The 26,347-nt window shown below is 45.2% G+C and overlaps 1 protein-coding gene across 1 annotated transcript in view; it reads right to left on the bottom strand.

Annotated features, from left to right (window-relative positions):
* The window catches only part of anos1b (anosmin 1b), a 215,907-nt gene that overhangs the window by 130,599 nt on the left and 58,961 nt on the right, over positions 1-26,347 (bottom strand). The window lies entirely within an intron of this gene.

Below are 26,347 nucleotides of genomic sequence, written 5' to 3' on the forward strand. Positions count from 1 at the left end.
CTCACTGCTGTGTTCACTTCAACCCTAAGCATGAATGTCTGGGCCTTTTAAAATGGTTTTGGATAAAGCAAAAGAAGATAATGTTATTCGAAAGTGCACTACAATGCAAGCTTTTCTTTCATCTATTCTAGTCAACAACTCAAATTAATGCAATTACTATTATGGAAATTAGATACAGAAAGAAGAGAACCAGAACCTTAAAAAGACACTTTTTTTTTTAAGAAAGTGTTTACTGAAAACTGTCAATGTTGCAAATGTGTCAGTGTATTGTACAAATGACTCATTGATGTCTGCGCACAATATAACAGCAACTAAAATGATGCGCATTATCCTCCCACCCCACTGACTATAACAAAGTAATTCTAAGTGAACTGTGCTGCAAAACAAATAAGGAGTTCAGTACGATCTGGACTCCAGCTCTAAGCAGCTACTTTGGCACAGCACAGCAATCACTTGTCTGGTGGAAATGTTCCAATAAGATTTGGAGAGATAAGCTATGTTCCATGACATAGGACAAGTGCATCACTGACTTCTTGACAGAAGACCCAAAAACAGCACAATGTACTGCACCTCAGAATGGTACAACCAAAAAAAACCCCGTAGAATCTGAAAGTACATAGCATCACATAAAACACTAGTTTATTTTAACAGCACATTACAGTTTACAGGAAAGTTTAGATTTCTGATGTGTACTATAAATCAAGATGGGTCACCTCATGGTTAAAGGAATTAAGATTAACTTTAACTTCATTTGCTTGTGTTTTGTGCTTGAACAGTAATTGCTGATGACATAATCGATTTTCAACAAGCATCTAGGAAAACATATGTAATGTCCTTGTAACAGGAGAGGGAAAAAAAGCTAGAAATATTTGGAATGTTCAAGACCAATACAGCTACAATTCAAAAGGTTAACGCTGCCACCGCACTATTCAAAGAAAAGTAGTGCCAACCTTGATCAAAGTGGCTCACAGTACGTGTCTGGAATTTGTATGTGGTCGCAGATTTTATTGCAATCATTATAACAATTTCAAAGACGTCAGCCGTTGATGGAGCACACTGTCACGCAAACTTACAGAGGGAAGATTTGCTGCATTAGAAGCTACAGGTCATTCCACATCTGCCACCTCAACATGCTCAGCAGATGACAATTCCCCTCCTTGTCAGCATGAAATGATTTACCAGCTTGCTGTAATAGCACTTTTATTGGAAAGGCTGCACTAGAGATCATACTACACTCTACTCAAACGTCTGAAAAATTAGCAGCAACCTTTGCAAGCTGGAATGCCAAAAAAAAGACCAAAATCCACATGCCCCGCGGAACCATCTCCACACTTCATGGATTTACCGTTGTGTAAATTAGATAATCTGTCATGAGACAGCACAGTATCAAGTTGTAAGAACAGGAAAGCCTAAAAAAAAATTTTCTAAATGGAGACCTATAATACTGTTCATACAGATTTTGACATTCAGAAAGAAGTGCAAGGACCTTCTGAAAATTTGACCCTCAGGGTGTCCGAGATGGATTCTATGTGGCGCATTCAGTGAAAGATTTTCTGTTAAAGTGTATAACAGGAGTTTTTATTTCCCCACCCAGGGCTTCTTGTTCTTTCATTCAAGAAAACTGCACCAAAAAAACTTAAATCAGATCAGAATGAGTTACCAAACATTCAAATAGGATATGGGAATGGAGAATATTTCCATGCTTCTAAATTAGGGAACGGTAGCATAGTGGTTATGTTACTGGACTAGTAACCCAGAGACCTGGACTAATAATCCGGAGACGAGAGTTCAAATCCCACCACGGCAGCTGTGGAGTTTAAATTCAGTTAATTAAATAAATCTGGAAAAAAAAAAGCTAGCATCAGTAATGGTCGTGGACTGGTTGGGCCGAACCTGTGCCGTATATCCTATGAAACTACCAGATTGTCGTAAAGACCCATCTGGTTCACTAATGTCCTTTAGGGAAGGAAATCTGCCGTCCTTACCTGGTCTGGCCTATATGTGACCCACAACAATGACTCTGAACTGCCCTCTGAAATGGCCTAGCAAGCCAGTCAGTTGTAACAAATCACTACAAGAAACAATAAGAATAAAACTGGACAAACCACAGCATCAACCTCGGCACCGACTTCGGACACGACAACAGCACACCCAGCCCAGTCGACCCTACAAAGTCATCCGCAATAACATCTGGGGACTTGTGCCATTGGCACAAAATTGGCACAAAGCCTGACAGTCATACTCGCAGAATCATACCATTCAGCCAGTGTCCCATACTCCATCACCATCCCTCGGTATGTCCTGTCCCACCGACAGGACAGACCCATCAGAGGTGGTGGCACAGTGGTATACAGTCAGGAGGGAGTGGCCCTCGGAGTCTTCAACATTGATTTCAGACCCCATGAAGTCTCATGGCATCAGGTCAAACATGGACAAGGAAACCTCCTGCTGATTACCACCGACAGCCCTCCCTCAGCTGATGAATCAGTACTCCTCCATGTTGAATTCCCACCACTTGCAAGAAGAACTGAGGGTAGCAAGGGCACAAAATATACTCTTGGTGAGGGACTTCAATGTCCATCACCAAGAGTGGCTCCACAGTAGCACCACTACTGACCGAGCTGGCCGAGTCCTGAAGGACATAGCAGCCAGACTGGGCCTGCAGCAAGTGGTGAGAGAACCAACATGAGGAAAAAACCTACTTGACCTCGTCCTCACCAATCTACCTGTCGCAGATGCATCTGTCCATGACAGTATTGGTAGCAGTGACCACCGCATAGTCCTTGTGGAGACGAAGTCCCATCTTCACACTGAGGACACCCTCCATCGTGTTGTGTGGCACTACCACCGTGCTAAATGGGATAGATTCAGAACAGAGCTAGCAGCTCAAAACTGGGCATCCATGAGGCGCTGTGGGCCATCAGCAACAGCAGAATTGTATTCCACCACAATCTGTAACCTCATGGCCTGGCATATCCCTCACTCTACCATTAACATCAAGCCAGGGCACCAACCCTGGTTCAATGAGGAGTGCAGGAGAACATGCCAGGAGCAGCACCAGGTGTACCTAAAAATGAGGTGCCAATCTGGGGAAGCTGCAACACAGGACTACATGCAGGCTAAACAACGGGAGCAGCAGGCTATAGACAGAGCTAAGTGACCCCACAACTAACGGAGTAGATCAAAGCTCTGCAGTCCTGCCACATCAAGTCGTGAATTGTGGTGGACCATTAAACAAGTAACAGGAGGAAGCGGCTCCATGAACATCCCCATCCTCAATGATGGCGGAGCCCAGCACGCAACTGCAAAAGACAAGGCTGAAGCATTTCCAACCATCTTCGGCCAGAAATGCTGAGTGGATGATTCATATGGTCCTCCTCCTCCTCCTCGAGGTCCCCACCATCACAGACGCCAGTCTTCAGCCAATTCGATTCACTCCGCATGATACCAAGAAACAGCTCAGCGCACTGGATACAGCAAAAGCTATGGGCCCTGACAGCATCCCGGCTGTCGTGCTAAAGACTTACACTCCAGAACTAGCCGCACCGCTAGCCAAGCTGTTCCAGTATAACTACAACACTGGCAACTACCTGACAATGTGGAAAACCGCCCATGTATGTCCTGTCCACAAAAAACAGGACAAATCCATTCCGGGCAATTACCACCCCATCAGTCAACTCTCAAATCATCAGCAAAGTGATGGAAGGTGTTGTCGACAGTGTTATCAAGCGGCACTTACTCACCAATAACCTGCTCACCGATGCTCAGCTTGGGTTCCGCCAGGACCACTCGGCTCCAGAACTCATTACAGCCTTATCAAGGCTGTAACATGGACAAAAGAGCTGAATTCCAGAGGCGAGGTGAGAGTGACTGCCCTTGACATCAAGGCAGCATTTTACTGAGTGTGGCATCAAGCAGCCCTAATAAAATTGGAGTAAATGGGAATCGGGGGAATGACTCTCCACTGGCTGGAGTCATACCCAGCACAAAGGAAGATAGTTGTGGCTGTTGAAGGTCAATCATCTCAGCCGCAGGACCTCGCTGCAGGAGTTCCTCAGGGCAGTGTCCTCGACCCAACCATCTTCAGCTGCTTCATCAATGACCTTCCCTCTTGTAGCCATATAAATACTGTGGCTACAAGAGTAGGCCAAAGACTGGGTATTCTGTGGAGAGTGTCTCACCTCCTGACTCCCCAAAGCCTTTCTACCATCTACAAGGCACAAGTCAGGAGTGTGATGGAATACTCTCCACTTGCCTGGATGAGTGCAGCTCCAACAACACTCAAGAAGCTCGACACCATCCAGGAAAAAGCAGCCCGCTTGATTGGCACCCCATCCACCACCTTAAACGTTCACTCCCTCCACCAGCGGCACACCACGGCTACAGTGTGTACTATCTGCAAGGTGCACTGCAGCAACTCGCCAAAGCTGCTTCGACAGCACCTCCCAAACTCGCAACCTCTACCACCTAGAAGGACAAGGGCAGCAGTCGCATGGGACCACCATCACATGCAAGTTCCCCTCTAAGTTACACACCATCTTGACTTGTAATATATGGCTGTTCCTTCATCGTCGCTGGGTCAAAATCCTGAAACTCCCTCCCGAAAGGCAGTGTGTGAGTACCTTCATCCCACGGACTGCAGTGTTTGAAGAAGGCAGCTCACCACCACCTTCTCAAGGGCAATTAGGGATGGGCAATAAATGCTGGCCTTGCCAGCGACGCCCACATCCCAGCAACAAATAAAAAAAATGTTACCTTTAAGGATTGCTCTTAAATCAGAGTGGACCATACACAAGGTGTGGGTTTACTGGTAAAAAATGGGGGTGAAATGTAACTTTGGGCTGGGTCTATAATGGGTAGACTATCGTTTTCCCACCTTGCCAAATTTGACTTTCACCCCATGGATTTCTTCCACATGTTTTGTGGTTTGTATTGTTTACACATGGTTAGGAAAAGGAAAACTAACTTTTGCACCCTCAGAAAAATGAACCAAGAGAGTCATCGTGGCGTCTCATTATGGAGGTCAGATATGCAGTGTGGGGTCCTGCTGAGCCGAGGTCAGGAGCTTTCACCCCACAAGGGGTAAGACAGGGCAGTGCAAGGTGCTCTGGGACAGAGTGCTTAGGGCCAAGCTTCAAGGAGTACCTATAATGTGAATGGACATAAAGAAAGTGTATTGCTCTATACATTTTTGTAAAGTACATAGGAAAGAAAGTACAGCACCAGAATATACTATGCAGGCTGTCCCAAAAACTAATACAAGAGTAGAGATTGGGACTCAGTAGGGCACAATCCATAGCTCATTGGACATGGGTGCTCGAATGTGTTCTGCTACTTTGCTGTCAGCTACGAATCATGATTTAACTACAAATTTTGTTTATTTTTAGTCCAGTCTAGACAATGTAAAAACAGTTACAATTAAAAAATGAAAGCTGCCATATTACAGATGGTTAATAAAAAAATTAACTCCTGATTAAAATCTCCACTGCTTACGCCCAAAACATTTTAAACTCATTCCTTCATTTGCCTTGAACTCAGAAAAAGGAACTGAGCGGTTCTATTACATATATGCGTGACATGTTGCCTTGAAAATTGTAATTACAATTTTGTTCTGTAATTGAATTAAGCCAGAGCAAATTGAGATGTGAAAGGATTGGGTTTATTTTCATCAGAAGCACAACATTTACTTTGTCTATTGTTTTTAGCTGGTTTAGGATGACCAACCCCATCTGAAAGCAATTAGACAGTTTCAGTTTTGATGTGAAAATTCTGTCCTCGCAAGAGCAGTACCCAAACCAGTGAGGTGCGACACTTTAATCTCAGCCCTCTGGGATGGGGAGAGACTGAGACCCTAGTGGTGATTTTAACCTGATTTTAAATGGCGGAAACTGGACGGGCGTGCAGTTAAACTTGGCCTGGAGACTAACTCGCTGACGTTCTGCTCCATTCCTGCTGTCTTCTATCATATCCTGCTCTTCGGAGCAGGTGACAAGGACACTCACCTGAAACCAGTGGTGTCCTTCTTTAAATATGCAGATCGGGCCCCGATAATGTAATCGGGCCCCAACTGCAATTTATCTGATGGCCTGAGTCCTGCTAGGTGAAGCAAGCAGGAAGAGGAACCAAACCCACCCCAAGTACCAGTTCTGTGGAGAGAGAAACAGAGTTAACGGCCCCAATATTAACGTGGAGGTGGGGAGGGTGCGGGGGAGCCTAGCAATGTGGGAAGAACCTAATTTAAATAATTCACCGCATAATCCGACCCGACAGCCGGGCAAATGGACAGCCCGGCCAGTGCGCAGGAGGGCAAACAAGCAGCACGAGGCCGCGGCTGGGGAAGTGGGCCTGGATTTTGTACTGGGAGAGGCACGTTCGGAATCTCTCTTTCTGCTGAAAGGCCCCGGATCATGCTGGCGGTGGCGACCAAACCCACTCAAGGTGCCACAGGCTTCGCGGCCGGGCCACAACCAGGAGCCGGGCCTCTGCCCCCTTATGCGGTGGCAAGTACTGGACAAAGAGAGACAGAGATAGCGAGAGAGTGAGGGAGAGAGAAGAGACACAGACAGATCAGAGAGAGAGAGAGAGAGAGAGAGAGAGAGAGAGAGAGAGAGAGAGAGAGAGAGAGAGACAGACACTGGGTCCGGAGGGGAGACTTGCCAAGCATCTTCACCCTAGAGCTAGATGGGGAGCTCGATGAGGTGGTGACTGGCAAGCTGGAGATCGACCTGGCGTCGAAGGTAAACGGATGGTCGGGGATTGTCTGAGGTGGGGGTGGGTGGGAACTGGGCCCTGGGGCTGAAAGGTGAGCGGAGCAATAGTGATCAGTTTCGGGCTGTGGTTGTTATGTTCATTAATAAATAGACATTCTTATTATGAACACAGCTAGCTTTTGCTAGCTACTTTTATTGAGCACATGTGGACTTGTACAGCATCTTGTAGAGGCTTCCCTCTTGACTGCTGCCTTGTGGGTAGCCTAGCCTCATGGGTAATGTAGTCTTAATATAATATATAGCTGGGTAGTGTAGTCTTATACATACAGCTCTACAGCTCCACCTAGTGTCCACTATAGAATGACATGCTATTGATCACTACATCCCCCTTTCTTTGAGGTTTAACAAAATCAATATCAATCAACTTTCAAGAAAACAATAAAGATAATATCAGTAACACTTTTGTTAGTGCTCTATAAACATAAACATTTTCAAAACAGTCAACACATTTTCAAAGCTTTACATTGTACTCAAAGATTAAGTCTATCAGGCTTTTTTACTTCACGTGTTGATCTTCTCAACACGGGTAAGTCTGATGTGTCTTCATGAGATTGTTCTGGCGGTGAATGACAAGGTGTAGTTGCGGCATTGTCATCAATCTGGTCTTGAATAGTCTCATGTTTTTAGGAGGGAATGGCGGTTCCTCCTGAGAATCTGTCCTTCCTCAGTTCTCACAGTGTATGACCTAGGTCCGACTTCCTCAAGAACTGTAGCTTTCCTGTTCCATGCATCTGGATCCTCAATCCTGACAACATCATCCTTTGTCAATGGTTTTAGAGTTTTGGATGACTTGTCATAGTATGATTTCTGTTTCAGCTTTAACAGTTGAAGTCTCTGTCTCAGTTCCTCACTTTGCTGTTCTTTTGCACAGCAGGGTAGCGTGGTGCGCAACTTGCGACCCATTAGCAGTTCAGCAGGTGAAGAACCACAGTCTAAAAGGTGAGGCTCGGTAGCTCAGCAGGGCGAGATAAGGATCTGACTTGCTTTCTGTCGCTTTCTTCAGTAGCTGCTTGAGAACTTGAACACCTTTCTCTGCCTTACCATTTGACTGAGCATACAAAGGACTGGATGTGATGTGCTGAAAGTCATAATGTGCTGCAAACTGTTGCCACTCCTTACAGTTGAAGCACGGACCATTGTCGCTAACGGCAATCCTGGGAATTCCATGTCGGGCGAAGATGGATTTCACATGCATTATGACACTGCTTGCTGTGGTGCTTGAGAGCAGCGCCATCTCAGGATAGTTAGAATAGTAGTCAGTCAATCACTATTAGATAGTCTTTACCATTTAAATGAAAAAGGTCCATACCAACCTTTTGCCATGCTGCTGTTGGTATGTCAGCTACTATCATTGGTTCCTTTGCTTGTTTGTTTTGGTGTTTCTGACATGTCTCACATTTGCCTATCATGTTCTCAATGTCCTTATTTATGCCAGGCCAATAAACAGTGTCGCTTGCTCTCCTTTTGCATTTTTCAATTCCGAGGTGTCCCTCATGAAGCCTTTTGAGCATGTCTTGACGTAGAGCCTGTGGAATGACTATTCTGTTCTGTTTTAGTAATAGTCCACTTGTGACACTCAATTCTGACCTTGTGAAAATATTTTGGACAGGAACCTTTTGGCCAACCATGATGAATGTTCTCTATTACTGTTGTATCTTTTACTGTTTCTTCTGCTATTTGCTTTGATTTTGTGTCTGACACGGGCAGTGCAGCAGTGACCATACTCACATGAACATCCACGTCTTCTTCAGTAGAGCTCCCATGACTCATTGTGCGTGCTCGGGATAGTGCATCTGCTAACACTATGTATTTGCCTGGTGTGTAGATCAGTTCAAAGTCATATCTTTGCAGCTTCATCATGAGTCGTTGAATCCTTGGAGACATCTCATTCAGGTTTTTTTTTATGATGGCAACCAGAGGGCTGTGGTCTGTCTCAACTGTGAAGGTGGGAAGTCCATATATGTAGCCATGAAACTTTTCTAGTCCAACTACCAAGCCTAGACATTCCTTTTCAATCTGGGCGTATCGACACTCAGTATCAGTCATAGACCTGGAGGCATAGGCAACAGGCTTCCAATCTTCACCCTCTGCTTGTAGCAAGACCGCGCCTAGGCCATCTTTTGATGCATCCGTTGACACTTTGATTCTTTTGGTTGGGTCAAAGAAGGTGAGTACAGGTGTGGTTGTCAGCACTGTTTTGAGGTTTATCCACTCTTGTTCATGTCTTTCTGTCCATGTGAACTCATTTGTTTTATGTAGCAGGTCTCGCAGACAGGCTGTCTTGGCTGACAAGTTAGGAATGAACTTTCCAATGAAGTTTATCATCCCCATGATGCGTAGCACTCCTTTTTTGTCAGTGGGTCGGGGCATTTTGAGTATGGCGTTTACTTTTTCCATATCTGGCTCTATTCCTTTACCAGATAGATTATCTCCTAGGAAAGTGACTTCCTGGACGTCAAACTGACACTTGGCTTTGTTGAGCTTCAGTCCATTCCGGCGTATGCTCTGTAGCACTTTAGTCAGTCTCTCATTGTGTTCTTTCAGTGTGGAGCCCCAGATGATGATGTCATCAACATAGACCCGAACTCCTTCCAGACCTTCAATTATGTGTTCCATTGCTCTATGAAAGATTTCAGATGCAGATATTATCCCGAAAGGCATTCTGAGGAAACAATACCTGCCAAATGGTGTGTTGAAGGTACAGTATTTGGTGCTCTCTTCATCCAGTTTTAGTTGCCAAAATCCTTGTGAGGCATCGAGCTTTGTAAAGTATCTGGCACCTGACATTTCACTGGTGATTTCTTCTCGCTTGGGAATCTGGTAGTGTTCACGTTTTATGTTTGCATTTAAGTCCTTTGGATCCATGCATATTCTTAGATCATTGTTCTTTTTCTTTACACATACCATGGAGTTAACCCAGTCTGTTGGCTCTTCGACTTTCCTGATGACTCCTAGTGTGGTCATTCTGTCCAGTTCATTTTTGAGCCGGTCACGCAGGGGTGCTGGAACTCTTCGTGGAGCATGTACCACTGGCTGAGCATCCTGCTTTAGCTGGATCTTGTAAGTGAATGGTAGAACTCCAAATCCTTTGAACACATCCTGGAAATTATTCACTACAGAATCCACTGAGTCATCTGGTCTGCTTATGGCACAGTTTATACGGTAGACTCTTTTGACCAGTTCCAAGTCCTCACAAGCTTTGTCACCCAGTAGTGAATCAAGCCTTTCAGCCACAACAGAAAACATGAGATGATGCACTTTGTCTTTGACTGTCACTTTAAGTCTGCATACACCTAAGCTATCTATTTTCTGTCCATTATAGTCCTTCAGTAGTACTGACTTTTTCTGTATTTTGGGCTTTTCTTTCATATTGTTGATGTCACTCATACTGATTAAGTTTGCTTTTGCCCCAGTGTCTAGTTTCAAGGTAACTAATGCTCCATTTACCTGCAGTGGGATCATCCATTTGTCCTCTTTTACTGCATTAACTTTATGTTCAGCATTGTCCATTTCTGAGGGCTGCACATTTTCTGTATCCTTTTTGATAGTGTCACATGACACCATTCCTACAAAAAATGTCTCACTTAAATCAGTGTCCTCAATTACATTAATTCGTTGCCCTTTCTTAGTTTTTACTTTTGAAAAGCATTGTTTGGCAAAGTGATTCTTTCCATTACACTTTGTACACATTTTTCCAAACGCTGGGCATTGTCTTAACTGGTGTTTGTAACCACAGCGTTTACAATTAAAAATGTCATCCTCCGATTGCTTTTCATTATTGATTTCACTGAAAGTCTGCGCGTGCTTTCGAGCTAGCTCGCTGGCTTGGCATATGTTCACCGCATTTTCCAAATTTAGTTCGGTTTCTCTCAACAGACGTTCCCTGACTTTTTTTTATCATGAATACCAAACACAATCTGGTCATGAATCATGGATGTTTTGAGCTCAGAGAAATTACATGTCTGTGCTTTCAGTTTCAGATCAGTTATAAAGCTATCAAAAGTCTCATTTTGTTGCTGTGTCCGAGAACGGAAGATGTATCTTTCATACGTCTCATTCTTTTTGGGAGAACAATGTGCATCAAATTTCTTTAGCACATCGTCTAATTTGTCTCTGTTCTCCGCTGGATTAAATACAAATGTATTAAATACCTCTATCACCTGTGGGCCTGCAACCGTAAGCAGCAACGCTATCTTCCTTGCGTCTGGCTTCGTACCGAATCCGATGGCTGCAATGTAGAGTTCGAATTGCTGTTTAAAAGTCTGCCAATTGTAGTTGATTTTTTTTTAGTGAGTTTCAAATGCTCTGGTGTCTTCAAATTCTCCATGTCGCTTTTCACAATTTTCAGCAGATCTTCACCACCCTGGTACCATGTTATGTTCATTAATAAATAGACATTCTTATTATGAACACAGCTAGCTTTTGCTAGCTACTTTTATTGAGCACACGTGGACTTGTACAGCATCTTGTAGAGGCTTCCCTCTTGACTGCTGCCTTGTGGGTAGCCTAGCCTCATGGGTAATGTAGTCTTAATATAATATATGGCTGGGTAGTGTATTCTTATACATACAGCTATATACAGCTCTACAGCTCCACCTAGTGTCCACTATAGAATGACATGCTATTGATCACTACAGTGGTGTGGGTATCGGGGTGGGTATGAAGTCACTCTGGAGCAAATAATGTTAAGAATATAAGGATTAGGAGCAGGAGTAGGCCATATGGCCCCTCGAGCCTGCTCCGCCATTCAATATCATGGCTGATCTTCCCTCTCAGCTCCTCTTTCCCACCTGATCTCCACATCCCTCGATTCCCCTGGAGTCCAAAAGGGAGGATTTCAAACCGCGCTTCGCTGCTGCACTTGAAACAGCTTCAGATTTGAATCCAACCGACTCCCATCTCGGCCCATTTTTATTTACATTGAAATCAATGGGAGAGATGTAAAACTGACTCGCTATCACCCGTTTTACACCATCGTACAAAGTCAACAATCTACCCCAGTTAACTAGAACTATCCCCTCTCAGCCCAAATTTGGGACGGAACCAGATTGTCCTTGCCCAGATTTGGCCGGGGATAAGAGGGTGGGGGAGTCCCCTCAGTCTCTCTCCTATGGATGAGATTGGGAACCCATTGCCTGGAGTTCACTGGTCATGGACTTGTGCCAAAACAATTCAGTGACACCACCATACCCCAGTGCAGACTGGACATGGTGCCACTCTCCACGCTCCATTTGGCACTGCATCATCAGTAATGCCAACTCTCGTGAATTATTCACAAGACACGCGATTTTCAATGAAAATTTACCCCAACTCAAAAAGGGTGGTGATAACGAGTAGAATTTTTAAAGCATTTTTTGTAAAGCATTTTCAGATGCAACAATATAGTTTTTGTAAAGAGCGGTGACCTGTTAGAGATTAAATAAAGCCACTAAAGGAGGCTCATAAACCAAAAAACAACTCATGATTTCTTACCGATCATATCATTTTTAAGAGTGTATCTCATGATTTATGAGAAGGTGGGGTTGGCATTACTGCAAATATAAACAGAAAATGTTGGCAATATTCAATAAGTCAGGCAGCATCTGTGGAGAGAGAAACGTATTTAACGTTTCTGATGAAAGGTCACTAACCTGAAAAGTTAACTCTGTTTCTCTCTCAACAACAACAACTTGCATTTATGTAGCACCTTTAATGCTGCAAAATATAGCTTAACAAGAGCGTTATCAATAAAAATTTTGAAAGATGCAGCCTGACTTGCTGAATATTTCCAGCACTTTTTGTTCATTATATGGTCAGATAGAGCCTTGTGTGACCATCAACGTGACCATGAAGCTGGTGGATTGTCACTAAAAACCCAACTGGGTCACTAATGTCGTTTAGGGATGGAAACATGTCGTACTTACCCAGTCTGGCCTATCTAGTCCGGCCTATCTAGTCCCACCCCCAGATGGTTTGACTCGCAGCTGCCCTCCGAAGTGGCCTAGCAAGCCACCACCAGCAGCTCAAGAAAGCGGCGGCCCACCACCACCACCTCAGGGCAACTAGGTATGGGCAACAAATACCAGCCTTGCCAGTACCATTATGGAAGAGTCATAGATTCACTGAGATGATATCAGAGATGAGAGACATAAAAAGTTAAGTTGTCAATCTAGACCATGGTCTGAAATCATGGACTGGGGCTTGAACCCACAGCCTTTTACATACATTCTCAAGATGTGGGTGGCACTGGCATGGCTGGTATTTATTGCCCATCCCTAGTTGGATCGGGAAAAAAAATAGCAGCTCATGATTTCTATACCAAATCTCATGATTTTTAAGATTTTGTCTCATGACTTACGAGGCGGTGGAGTTGGCATTACTGCCCACAGCACTTGCGTCATTTACATTAGCTTTACCATTTGGACTTTTAATTTTATACTGTCCAACACAAGATACTATGATCAAAAGAAAATGAAATACATTTCAAATGCCCTCTAGCGCTCGATATTAATTTCAATTACTTCCTGTTCAGCTACAAAACCTCAAGATGAGAGCCACCCCAGGCAACATCAAAGATGGAGATTTACATGTTAAACCACATTAATGTCAATTTAGTGTTTCATGTGAAGTGCTGTCAGTTTAGTTAGCATTATTTGCAACTAGTTTTCTATTACTACTGATTTCTGTTACAAAATTGGCCTCATTCTCTTCATACATTTCTAGCACTGAGTGTAAGAAAAAGGCCATTACTTCTGTCCTGTTTAGCTTTTTGTTTCAGGACCAAATATTTTTGGCTCCTCTCTTTTAAGCTTGTTGTGACAAAATTGAATATTTTTGCTTGTCCATGTTTGGCTTGGTAGCTGTCTCTTTAAATTGAGTGTCAATACTTTTGCGCCCCGTTAGCGCCCTAATCAACTAGCGCCTGGGCGCGGCGCCGCTAATGCCTCCCGTGAATTTCAGCGGGAGGTTAGTGGCGGCGCTAACCATTAGCGCCACGGGGCACTGTGCCACTGGCGATGACGTCATCGCTGTGCGCAGCGCCCCGGCTGTAATATTGGGTGGCGCCCCCCGACTTACCGCTGGACGCTATGTCTGCCGGGGTCAGGGGGACCTACCTGCGGTCAGGGTGGTGCTAGTTAAAGGGGAGGTGGCGGGCTGCCATTTTTTTGCTTGCCGCCTGCCAGCACCTGCCCCGTTGCTGTCCCTGGCCCCCGTGAAGCCCCCCCACTTTAATAAGGAGAGGAAGGTCTGCAGTAACGCGGCACGTAGCGCCGTGATATTGGCTCGCAGCGTCCCAAGAGGGACGCGGGGCGCTTCCAGTAGCTACCTGGGAAAATTGGCCACGGGGGCTCTAACTTTTTCGGGGCGCTAAAATTAGCGCCCTGGCAAAGGTAGGGGTGCTACCCAATTTTTACCCCAAGGAATTTTCATAAGTGGCTGCAGGCAGAATCATAGAATAGTACAGAACAGGAGACGGCCATTTGGCCTATCGAGTCTGCGCTGGCTCTTTCGAAGAGCAATCCAGTTAATCCCACTCCTCCGGTTAGCCTAAGTTTAATTAAGTACAAATTATCAAGGCCAGTTTGGTTGTCTGTACAACTGAGGGTGAAACCAAGCCACTTTTGAACAGAACCCGGTTTGATTTATTCATTCTTAGGTATGGCAGCCACTTGTTTTGAAATGTTATTCAAAATGCAGGAAGGACTGGTAAATGCTTTTGGGGACATTCAGAAAAGAGCAGAGTGGAGAGTTTAGTTTAGTCGAAGAAAGCTGAACCAATTGGAATCTTTGCAGTTAGAAAAGATTACATGAAAAGAAACACAGCATATATGGAGAAGTATTTTATAAACTAGCTTAGTATTAGATTGCATCCTTCTATTGTTTTCATTTTGAGAAGGTACATTTTTTTTTTGTTATTTGTTTATGGGATGTGGGCATCGCTGGCAATGCCAGCATTTATTGCCCATCCCTAGTTGCCCTTGAGAAGGTGGTGGTGAGCAGCCTTGAACCGCTGAAGTCCGTGTGGCGATGGTACTCCCACAGTGCTGTTAGGTAGGGAGTTCCAGGATTTTGACCCAGTGACGATGAAGGATCGGTGCTATACTTCTAAGTCAGGATGGTGTGTGACTTGGAAGGGAACTTGGAGGTGGTGGTGTTCCCATGCGCCTGCTGCCCTTGTCCTTCTAGGTGGAAGAGGTCGCGGGTTTGGGAGGTGCTGCCGAAGAAGCCTTGGCGAGTTGCTGCAGTGCATCTTGTAGATGGTACACACTGCAGCCACGGTACGCCGGTGGTGGAGGGAGTGAATGTTTAAGGTGGTGGATGGGGTGCCAATCAAGCGGACTGCTTTCTCCTGGATGTTGTCGAGCTTCTTGAGTGTTGTTGGAGCTGCACTCATCCAGGCAAGTGGAGAGTATTCCATCACACTCCTTACTTGTGCCTTGTAGATGGTGGAAAGGCTTTGGGAAGTCAGGAGGCGAGACACTCGCCACAGAATACCTAGCCTCTCACCTGCTCTTGTTGCCACAGTAATTATGTGCTGGTCCAGTTAAGTTTCTGGTTAATGGTGACCCCCAGGATGTTCATAGTGGGAGATTCGGCGATGGTAATGCCACTGAATGTCATGGGGAGGTGGTTAGAATCTCGCTTGTTGGGGATAGTCATTGCCTGGCACTTCTGTGGTGCGTATGTTACTTGCCACTAATCAGCCCAAGCCTGAACGTCGTCCAGGTCTTGTTGCATGCGGGCATGGACTGCTTCATTATCTGTGGAGTTGCGAATGGCACTGAAAACTGTGCAGTCATCAGTGAACATCCCCATTTCTGACCTTATGTTGGAGGGAAAGTCATTGATGAAGCAGCTGAAGATGGTTGGGTCTAGGACACTGCCCTGAGGTTCTCCTGCAGCGATGTCCTGGGGCTGTGATGATTGACCATCAACCACCACAACCATCTTCCTTTGTGCTAGGTATGACTCCAGCCAGTGGAACGTTTTGCCCGATTCCCATTTACTTCAGTTTTACTAGGGCTCCTTGATGCCAGACTCGGTCAAATGCTGCCTTGATGTCAAGGGCAGTCACTCTCACCTCACCTCTGGAATTCAGCTCCTTTGTCCATGTTTGGACCAAGGCTGTAATGAGGTCGGGAGCCAAGTGGTCCTGGCGGAACCCAAACTGGGCATCAGTGAGCAGGTTATTGGTGAGTAAGTGCCACTTGATAACACTGTCGATGACACCTTCCATCACTTTGCTGATGATTGAGTGTAGACTGATGGGGCAGTAATTGGCTGGGTTGCATTTGTCCTGCTTTTTGTGGATAGGACATACCTGGGCAGTTTTCCACATCGACAGATAGATGCCAGCTTGGCTAGTGGTGCGGCTAGTTCTGGAGCACAAGTCTTCAGCACGATAGCCGGGATGTTGTCAGGACCCATAGCTTTTGTTGTATCCCGTGCGCACAGCCGTTTCTTGTTATCATGTGGAGTGAATTGAATTGGCTGAAGAATGGCTTCTGTGATGGTGGGGACCTTGGGAGTAGGCTGATAGGGATCATCCACTCGGCACTTCTGGCTGAAGTTGGTTGCAAACGCTTCAGCCTGGACTTCTGCACTCACGTGCTGGGCTCCACCATCATTGAGGATGGGGATATTCTTGGAGTCTCCTCCTCCCGTTAGTTGTTTAATGGTCCACCACCATTCACGACTGGATGTGGCAGGACTGCAGAGCTTTGATCTGATCCGTTGAATCGCTTTGACCTGTCTATAACATGCTGCTTCTGCTTTTTAGCATGCCTGTAGTCCTGTGTTGCAGCTTCCCCAGGTCCTCATTTTTAGGTACGCCTGGTGCTGCTCCTGGCATGCTCTTCTACACTCGTTGTTGAACCAGGGTTGGTCCCCTGGCTTGATGGTAATGATAGAGTGAGGGATGTGCCGGGCCATGAGGTTACAGATTGTGGTGGAATACAATGCTGCTGATGTCCCACAGCGCCTCATGGATGCCCAGTTTTGAGGGCTAGGTCTGTTCTGAATCTATCCCATTTAGCACGGTGGTAGTGCCACACAACACGATGCAGGATGTTCTCAGTGTGAAGATGGGACTTTGTCTCCACAATGACTCTGCGGTGGTCACTGCTGCCAATGCTGTCATGGACAGATGCATCTGTGACAGGTAGATTGGTGATGACAAGGTCGAGTAGGTTTTTCCCTCTTATTGGTTCACTCACCACCTGTCGCAGGCCCAGTCTGGCAGTTATGTCCAAGAGTGGCTCAGTCAGCAGTGGTGCTACCGAGCCACTCTTGGTGATGGACATTGAAGTCCCCCACCCAGAGTACATTCTGTGCCCGTGCTACCCTCAGTGCTTCTTCCAAGTGGTGTTCAATATGGAGGAGTACTGATTCATCAGCTGAGGGAGGGTGGTAGATGGTAATCAGCAGCAGGTTTCCTTGCCCATGCTTGACTTGAAGCTGTGAGACTTCATGGGATCCGGAGTCAATGTTGAGGACTCCCAGGGCCACTCCTTCCCGACTATATACCACTGTGTCGGTGGGACTGGACATACCCAGGGATGGTGAAGGCGGCGTTTGGGACATTGGCTGAAAGGTATGATTCTGTGAGTATGACTATGTCAGGCTGTTGCTTGACTAGTCTGTGGGACAGCTCTCCCAATTTTGGCACACAATGTTAGTGGGGAGGACTTTGCAGGGTCGACTGGGCTGGGTGTGCCTTTGTCGTCTCCGTAGTTGGTGCCGAGGTCAATGCTGGGTGGTCCATCCGGTTCCATTCTTATTATTTTGTTTCGTAGCGGTTAGTTACAACTGAGTGACTTGCTAGGCCAGACCAGGTAAGGATGGCAGACTTCCTTCCCTAAAAAGGACATTAGTGAACCAGATGGATTTTTATGACAATCCAATAGTTTCATTGTCAGCATTACTGATACTAGCTTTTCATTCCAGATTTATTTAATTAACTGAATTTAAATTCCCCAGCTGGTGGGATTTGAACTCCGGTTTCTGGATTACTAGCCCAGTGACATTACCACTACGCTACCGTTCTCGTAGAAGGATTTCCACTGTAAATATATATCTATTGCATCATTCAGTTATTCATTTGTCCATCTTTTGTAAAATAATTTGTTTAATAACCAACTTAAAATGAGGTCCGAGGTTGAAGATGGTCTATTATTCCTTGCAGATTGGAAAGAGAACCTAAGGAGGGCATCATACAATTCCAGTAGCTGAAAGCAATTCTCAGAAACTACCCTCTGTTCATTATCCTGGATGTGCTACTGCAAGTATAGCCAGCTATCAAGACCAATAAAGGTACTCTCAAAGGCACATGGAACCAGGTCTCACATACAAGCGAGTGATCTAAGATACAAAAAAAAATTGTCTAGAGTAAGGATAGAAAAGACATGAAAACACCTGTATTCCTTTACTTCCTGAATTAGGAATGACAAATTCTTTTCTGACTGCTTGTGCGTTAACAGCACTAGATAGCAGCCTGCTTTATTAGTTATAAATTCAAGAGAGAAAAGCAGTTGCATTTTGCTCAAAGTTTCCTTATTTTATAATCACTGGTTCCAGACAAAAGACTTTCCTACATCTACATTACTGATTTCTCTCACTTTAAAAAAAAATAGGCACATGTTCAAATCCCTAAAGCATGGTACAATAATGAAGGCCTTTGTATGCAAGTATTAAAGCTGGGAGCTAGAAATGGAGGCACTTGTACACGACTGGAGTGCAACCACCCGCAGGTGTGTGGCTCCTCCTCCATCAACTGCACTCCATGGTGTACACCACATGACTGCAGTAGGCCAACTACATGGTAGGTTCATGATTTTCTGGGATACAAGTGCTCTACTGTGTTGCAGCTACAAATTTAATTACAGTAACTGCAGAGTGTCGATTGACGTATTTTGAGTTTGGGGGGCCTGCCTAGGTTTTTCCCCGATCAGCATTATTCCATTATTCGTGTTAGCAAATTTATTGCGGAGGAATCAATGCTGGAGCTAAAATAATGCTGTTTGGAAAATCTAGGCATGGCGTTAAATCTGTGTTAAAAACAGAGTCCAGCAGTGCTATAGGAACGAGCTCCGACGTAGAGCGCATAAAGTGGACAGTGACAAGTTATGCCTTTAGGTAATCCAAGCCTGAATGGCTGAGTGACACAGATGATCAGTACACAAACACAGTGCATGAGAGAAAGTTCTTTTTTCCTGATTTTGCCTAGGCTTTTAGGGTAAGATGCTAAGTGGCAGATTAAAATGGTAAAGAGAAATGAGAAAGAAACAAAAATCTGAGTGAAGGAACAAGAAGCACTATTCGATCTGGAGTTTGCTAGGCCTTTTACTCAACTAGAAAAGGTTCTAGAAATCAACTAAAGAAAGATTATACACAGACTGACCCAACATCTACCCCTGCATAAATAAATACTCTGCAGGTAACATAGTCACGGCATGGATTTATTCAATTCAAGTTGCATTTGATAAATTTAATGCAGTATTTTGAAGTGACCAATTGGACAGATAAAGAAAAAATTAGGCATATGGCATAAGGGGAATTGGAGCAGCATGAATAGTAAGTTGGAAATGGACAGAAAATGAAGAGGGTAAATGGATGTTGCTTGGATCAGAGAAGGGTTGGCATTATTGGGCCTAATCTTCCTGGATACATATCCGCATGTTAACGACTGTTGTATCCGTGTGTTAATGGAGACACGGAATGCAGGAGTTGGTTTAAAAGGTGTTTACTGAACAAAGTCTGGAGGTGAACTAAAAGATACAAGACACTATACAGGCTTATATACCCGAGTGGTCACTACCGGTATTACAGTACACAGGGGCTCTTAAAGGTACATACACTACAATTCCTCCCCTTTTAGATAATTAGTACATAACATTTTAAGTAATCATTAATTAACATGTTTACAAGAACAATAATCTACACATTTGCTGCAGTTAATCAATTATAAGTCAGTCTCTCTGGAGGCTTCCTGACTCGGTCCGGATAACGCCTCGGTGGTGGAGAAGGTTCTTTTGGCAAGGTCGATTCGGCTTGAATGCCAGTGTCGGGTTCATCTGGTTCCAGTATCACCGGATCGGAGGTAGATACTATGGGTATCTCTGCTTCATCATTAGGCGTATAGAGTTGTGGTGTAGGTTGTCCCTTTTCGGATGACTCTATGATCTGGTCAGCATGGCGCCTTATTATGCTTTCTCCAATGTCCACGGTATACATCAGCAGTCCTAGTCATGTGCAAATAGTTCCAGGCTGCCATTTCTCGGTACGGTAGTCCCGGGCCAAAACTTGTTGACCTATCTGGAAGGTTCTAGTTGGCCTTTCATTCATGCCTTGAAATTGCCGGTTCTCTACGTCCCTTCTGATGTTTGGCTTGATCAAATCCAGCCGGCATCTTAGTCTTCTATTGAAAAACATCATGGCGGGAGTTTGGTTTGTAACCACGTGTTGCATTCCTGTACGCAAACAAGAAGTTATCTACCTTATGTTGTAGATTTATGTCTTCATTACCCATGGCCTTCTTGAAGGTCTGGACAAACCTTTCAGCTAATCCATTGGTGGCGGGATGGTATGGGGCGGACGTGTAGTGCTTAACCCCATTGTTTTTTTTTTTTGTTTTTTTTTAAGAACTTCCTGAATTCTTCGGACACAAATTGCGGTCCATTATCAGAACAGATCTGTTCAGGCAGCCCATTCCTGGCAAATATGGTCCTTAGTACTGTGATGGTTTTTTCCGTGGTGGTGGAGGACATCTTTATTACCTCCGGCCACTTGGAGTGTGCATCCACCGCGATTAAGAACATGGAGTCCATAAATGGACCAGCAAAGTCGATATGTACCCTTTGCCATGGAGATGAGGGCCACTCCCATGGATGTAGAGGGGCTTGTGGTGGGGCGTTTTGGACCTTCTGGCATCCTAGACAGCTTTTGGTCATTTCTTCGATGTCTCCATCGATACCTGGCCACCACACAAACGCTCTGGCTAGGTTCTTCATTTTCACTCCACCCAGATGCCCCTCGTGAAGCTCCTTTAGCACTTTATCCTGGAGTTTGGGTGGAATCACCACTCTGGATCCACACATCAAGGTTCCTCGGCACACTGACAGCTGTTCTCTTCTTTGCGAGAATGCTGGCAACAGTGGTTCGCCATGTGCTGGCCATCCCTTCACCGTTAAATCGTAGACTCGCGAGAGAGTCGGGTCATTTCTCGTTTCCTTTTCAATGGTAGAATTTGTTACTGGTAGACATTCCACTATGGTTGAGTGGAACATCTCCACTGGGTCCACTGTAGGTGCCTCTTCTACCGTTGGCAACGGTAGGCGCGATAAACCGTCAGCATTCCCATGCTGTTTTGATCCTTTGTATTCTATGTCATATTGGTGTGCCCCTAGGAAAAAGGACCACCTCTGTAGCCTTTGCGCTGTCATAATGGGAACGCCTTTTTTAAGGTTGAATATGGAGATGAGGGGTTGATGGTCAGTCAACAAGGTAAATTTTTGTCCGTGTAGGTAATGGTTGAATTTCTTCACTCCCCACACCTGGCTGAGTGCTTCCCTGTCGATCTGGGCATAGTTACGCTCAGCTGAGTTCAACGAGCGTGACGCAAAAGCTATCGGCCATCAGGGAATCTATGCAATAATACCGCTCCTACGCCGTAAGGGGATGCATCGCACGCCAGTCTGATTGGCAGTGATGGGTTGTAATGAGCCAACACTTCCATAAATGCAAAGGCTTGATCACGTCCAAGGAAGGCACGTTTACAGTCTTCGCTCCATTTCCAAATTACTCCAGTTTGTAGCAGTGCATTAAGCGGGTGCAGGACAGTTGACAAGTTCGGTAAAAATTTATGATAAATTACTATCAATCCCAGGAACGACCTTAATTGTGAGACATTTTCAGGTGCTGGGGCTTTTATGACCGCTTCAATTTTTTCAGGTGACTTATGCAACCCTTCTTCGTTAATTATGTGACCACAATATGATATTTGTTTCTGGGAAAATTCGCACTTGGGGCGATTTGCTCGTCGGCCCCGTTCTCTCAGCCTAGTGAGCACCTGCTCCAAATTGGCAAGGTGCTCGTTGTCGTTTTCTCCTATTACAAGGATGTCGTCTAGGTAGCATTGAGTCCCCGGAATCCCTTGCAGGACTTGCTCCATAGCTCTTTGCCAGATAGCTGGAGCTGATGCTACTCCGAAAACCAGTCAATTGTACTGGTACAGGCCTTTGTGTGTGTTTATTGTGAGATACTTTTTAGAGGCCTCCTCAACCTCCATCTGTAGATATGCCTGTGCCAAGTCAATTTTGGTGAAACGTTTCCCCCCGGATAGTGAGGCGAAAATATCTTCTATCCTCGGAAGAGGATACTGTACCGTGTGACGGACCGGGTTTACAGTCACCTTGAAGTCCCCACAGATGCGAATTTTTCTCTGTTCTTCAGATTTATCATTATTCAATGTTTTCTGCATGACTGGGACGATGGGTGTTGCCCACTCGCTCCAATCTACCTTGGATAACACGCCTGCCTTTTCCAAATTCTCCAGCTCTGCCTCGACTGCTGGACGAATTCCGTATGGCACCGGCCTTGCCTTAAAAAACTTGGGAATTGCCGCATCTTCTACTTTTATTGAGGCGGTGACGCCTTTCAAGGTTCCTAGTTCCTGTTGAAACACTTCTTTGGCGTTGGCCAAGATGTCTTTTAATCGTTCAGGTATGACGTCATCATCATTTTTTTTCTTACTGGTCACCGTCAGTGCCTGAATGGAGTGCCAGTCTAAACGTATCTTCCTGATCCATTCACGTCCCAACAGCGGTGGACCACCATCTTGCAGAACGTATAAATACAACTTCTGTATTTCCTTGCCGTTGTATACAACAGACACCCTTATTTTCCCTCTGGGGTATACTTTCTGCCCTGTGTATGTCTTCAAGATAATGGATGTGGCTTTCAAAGGTATATGCGGAAATAGCCGCTCGTAATCCCGTTGACTTATGACGGTCAGAGCTGATCCTGTATCTAGCTCCATTTTAACTGGGGACCCCGCTATCGTGAGGGTAACCCAAATGGTCTGGTAATCTTCTTTGGCAATTACATTATGTAATTTGAGACAGCTTAGTCTCTTGTTTCTGGAGTCGCTATCGCTCTTCTGGTCTTCGGAGCTACTGTCTGTCATCATTTGTACCTTTCTGTACTTTTCCTTATTGATTTTTTTTTCTGTCAGTGGATTTTGTGTTTCCAGATCGGCATACACGTGCAATGTGTCCCATCTTTCCGCATTGCCTGCATGCTTTGTCCTTGAACCAGCAGTCCCTCTGGTCATGGGTGGATCTGCCGCAGCGATAACATCTCTCGAAACCCCGTGTCATTTCATGGGTGCCGAAGTCCTGTGGCTTTTGCTGTATCTCTGCAGCTCCTCTTGCTGCTGCTTCGTATGATACAGCCACACTGAAAGCCTTGTCCAGTGTCAAATCTTTCTCAGAAAGTAGTCTTTTCTGTGTTCCTTCGCTTAGGAGACCACAGACGAATTTGTCTCGTAGAGAATCTGCCAGTCCTGCCCCGAATTGGCAGTGCTTTGACAGCTTTCTTAATTCGGTGAGGTAATCAGCGTTACTTTCATTCTTGTGCTGATTCCTCCTGAAGAATTTGAATCGTTCCGCTATCAGCAGCGGTGTTGGGTTTAAGTGCTCCTGTAGGGTATCAACAATCTCCTTAAAATTCTTGTCCATCGGTTTGGCTGGAGTGATTAAGTTTCATAACAGCCCGTATGTCCTTGCGCCCATCAGATTTAAAAGTACCGATGCCTTATCATTCTCTACTTCATTCGCTGTGCAATATACCTCCACTCTTTCCACATGCGATCCAATCCTCTATATCACTATCAAAAGCAGTAATATTGCCAGTCTTAGGCATCCTGAAAATCAAAAATGGCGCCTCCCGCGCTTTCCTTTCTTCCCTGCCGAGAAAAAATGGCGCCTCCCGCGCTTTCCCGCCGCTGCTGACAACGCTGTTCTCCGCGGTTTTTATTTACACAGATATTTTTAATAGTTGGAGACTCGTTCCCGCCGGACTCTCTGGGACTTTTCCCTCCCTCTGCTTGGTCCGAACGCCGACTTGCTTTGCAGCGCTGGCCGTCTCCAGAGTGCTGCACCCTCCATTTCTGTTTGCCTCCGCCTTCCGACTTGCTGCTCGGCCCCGCTGCAGAGCCACCTGATCGAGCCCCAGCCCGCCGCCCAGGAAGGATTAGTGCAGTACCTGCCACCAGCCCGGCTAGCTGGTGAAACCACAGTTTTTTTTTTTTCTTCGACCTTCGTCTGAGGAATCGATCTCCTTGAGGTGCTGCCGAATTGCAGGTAAGTCCGTTTCCAATTCGTCGCCACTGTTGTATCCGTGTGTTAATGGAGACACGGAATGCAGGAGTTGGTTTAACAGGTGTTTACTGAACAAAGTCTGGAGGTGAACTAAAAGATACAAGACACTATACAGGCTTATATACCCGAGTGGTCACTACCGGTATTACAGTACACAGGGGCTCTTAAAGGTACATACACTACAACGACGCACGCCATTATTAATGCGCAAACCGGCCAGAAAGTTCAGGGGAAGAAGAGATATGGCGTGAGTTGCGAATCTCCAGAACTTGCTGGTTGCCTTACACCGCTCCACCGTTTGCTTCACACAAACAGCATCTCGCCTTTAGCAACCCTGTTATTTTTAAGAACTTGCTGAATTTTCACATTAATTGTCCATTAAATTTACTGCAGAAAGTTAGGGCTCATAATTAACAATGTAAGTACCCTTTTAACAATGTGATAATTGTGAATGCATTGCCAATCAATCTTTAAATGGTTCAATCTCATTCCTGCAGGTCGTCAATTGTTCTTGGAGATATTTAAAATTGCAAATTTTAAATTTTCTTTTTCTTACGTTTCCTTTCAGTGCCTTTTCTTCCCTTCTCTTAATCCAATCGTTCTTCCTTCTCTGTATTTCTCTTTCTGTACATGATTTGACTCTAATTCACTCTCCTCCTCCGTCGTTCCTCTGTTTCTTTCTCAATCCTTAAATCTCATCATGGAGATCGACTGTTGGTCCCGTCATTCACTAAGGTTTCAGATGCCCCGTTGCCCTCGATGTGCCGTAAGCAGCTGGCACTTCCAGCAAGTTATGGCGCAAATTATTTGAGCTGAAGGGTGCAGGAAAAAGTCTAATTAATGCTGCATGTCGCGAGATGCGCCACTCCAGCAAGATTTGGCCCAATGTATCCTAGGGGGTCAGTGCTGGGGTCACTTTCGTTCTAGGTACAAATTTGCTGACGGCAAAAAAGTAGGGAGCTTAGCAAATGGCAAAGAGGACTGTAAAAAAAACATCAGGACAGAAAGAGATCCAATTTAATGTTAATAAGTGTAAGGTAATACATTTTGGGAAAACCAACAAGGAATGGAAATATACATTCAACAGAAAGATGCTGAAGGGTATCGATGAACAGAGAGACCTGGTGATTCAAATACATAATTCCCCAAAAGTGCAAATAACAGGTAGATAAAGCAATAAAAATAAGGAAATCAGCATTTTGGGTTTTATAAATAGGCATATCGAGTGCAAGACCAAAGAAGATAAATTTGTACAAAACATTGATTAGTCCACAGGTAACTGTGTTGCAGTTTTTGATGCCCTGTTATAATTTCATATGTTCTGTATTAAAATTACATATATACTTTATTGCAAATCTAGATGACCTCCAGCACTTGCAGAACACTGCAATCACACAAGTATCACTTGAAAATGTTCAAAATTTTAAAGCCCGATTTTAACTCCCCTGTGACCGATGAGAACGGGCTTGCAGGGGGCTTAAATTGTGACCGTGTGGTACTCACTTTGTTAGTGCCGCATTCACGCTTGGGCTATTTTAACAGGCCGTTTTGGACAACATTGGATGCTCTCACCCCAGGCAAGCGACGGCTTCAGAAATATTCAGAAGTCGGGGTCCGATTACATTATTCGGACTCCAACGTGAATTTAACCCAGGGCTGCGTGACTGTCACCGAGTACCTTGGGCCTCCCGTGGGGCTTCTGCCCCTTTCCTTGACTACGATCGCCTCCTGAAACCGCACCCCCCCACCCCCCCCCCTCCGATTACTTTCCTTAATGCCAGAGACCATGCCCTTCAGTCCCCGGCAGTAGCCTCAAGCAGCCAGAAAACGCTTTCACCGACCTCCATGTCACTGGGAACATGGGAACAGGAGTAGGCCTTTTAGCCCCTCGAGCCTCTTCCGCCATTCAACGAGATCATGGCTGATCTGCATCTCAACTCCATATACCCGCCTTGGTTCCATAATTCTTAATAACCTTGCCTAACAAAAGTAGCCGTCAGGGATCGGTTGTCACAAATGGCCCGAGCCTCACACTGGCATGGCTGTGCAAACCTGCTGCTTGCTTTGGCGCCTGCACGCCCCACTTACGCTCCGTTAAAATCGTGACTACATTGTAATAGAATACCTAATGAGTACATGGACTCTTGTTGAACTATTTTATCAAAAAAACCTAATTACAAGAAATCAAGGCATTAATGCCCTTTTTCTGGAGGTCATTAC

The sequence above is a fragment of the Somniosus microcephalus genome, chromosome 6 (genome assembly GCF_052327205.1).
Source record: "Somniosus microcephalus isolate GS21.2 chromosome 6, FLI_Smic_1.0, whole genome shotgun sequence".
NCBI classification, from domain to species: Eukaryota; Metazoa; Chordata; class Chondrichthyes; order Squaliformes; family Somniosidae; genus Somniosus; species Somniosus microcephalus.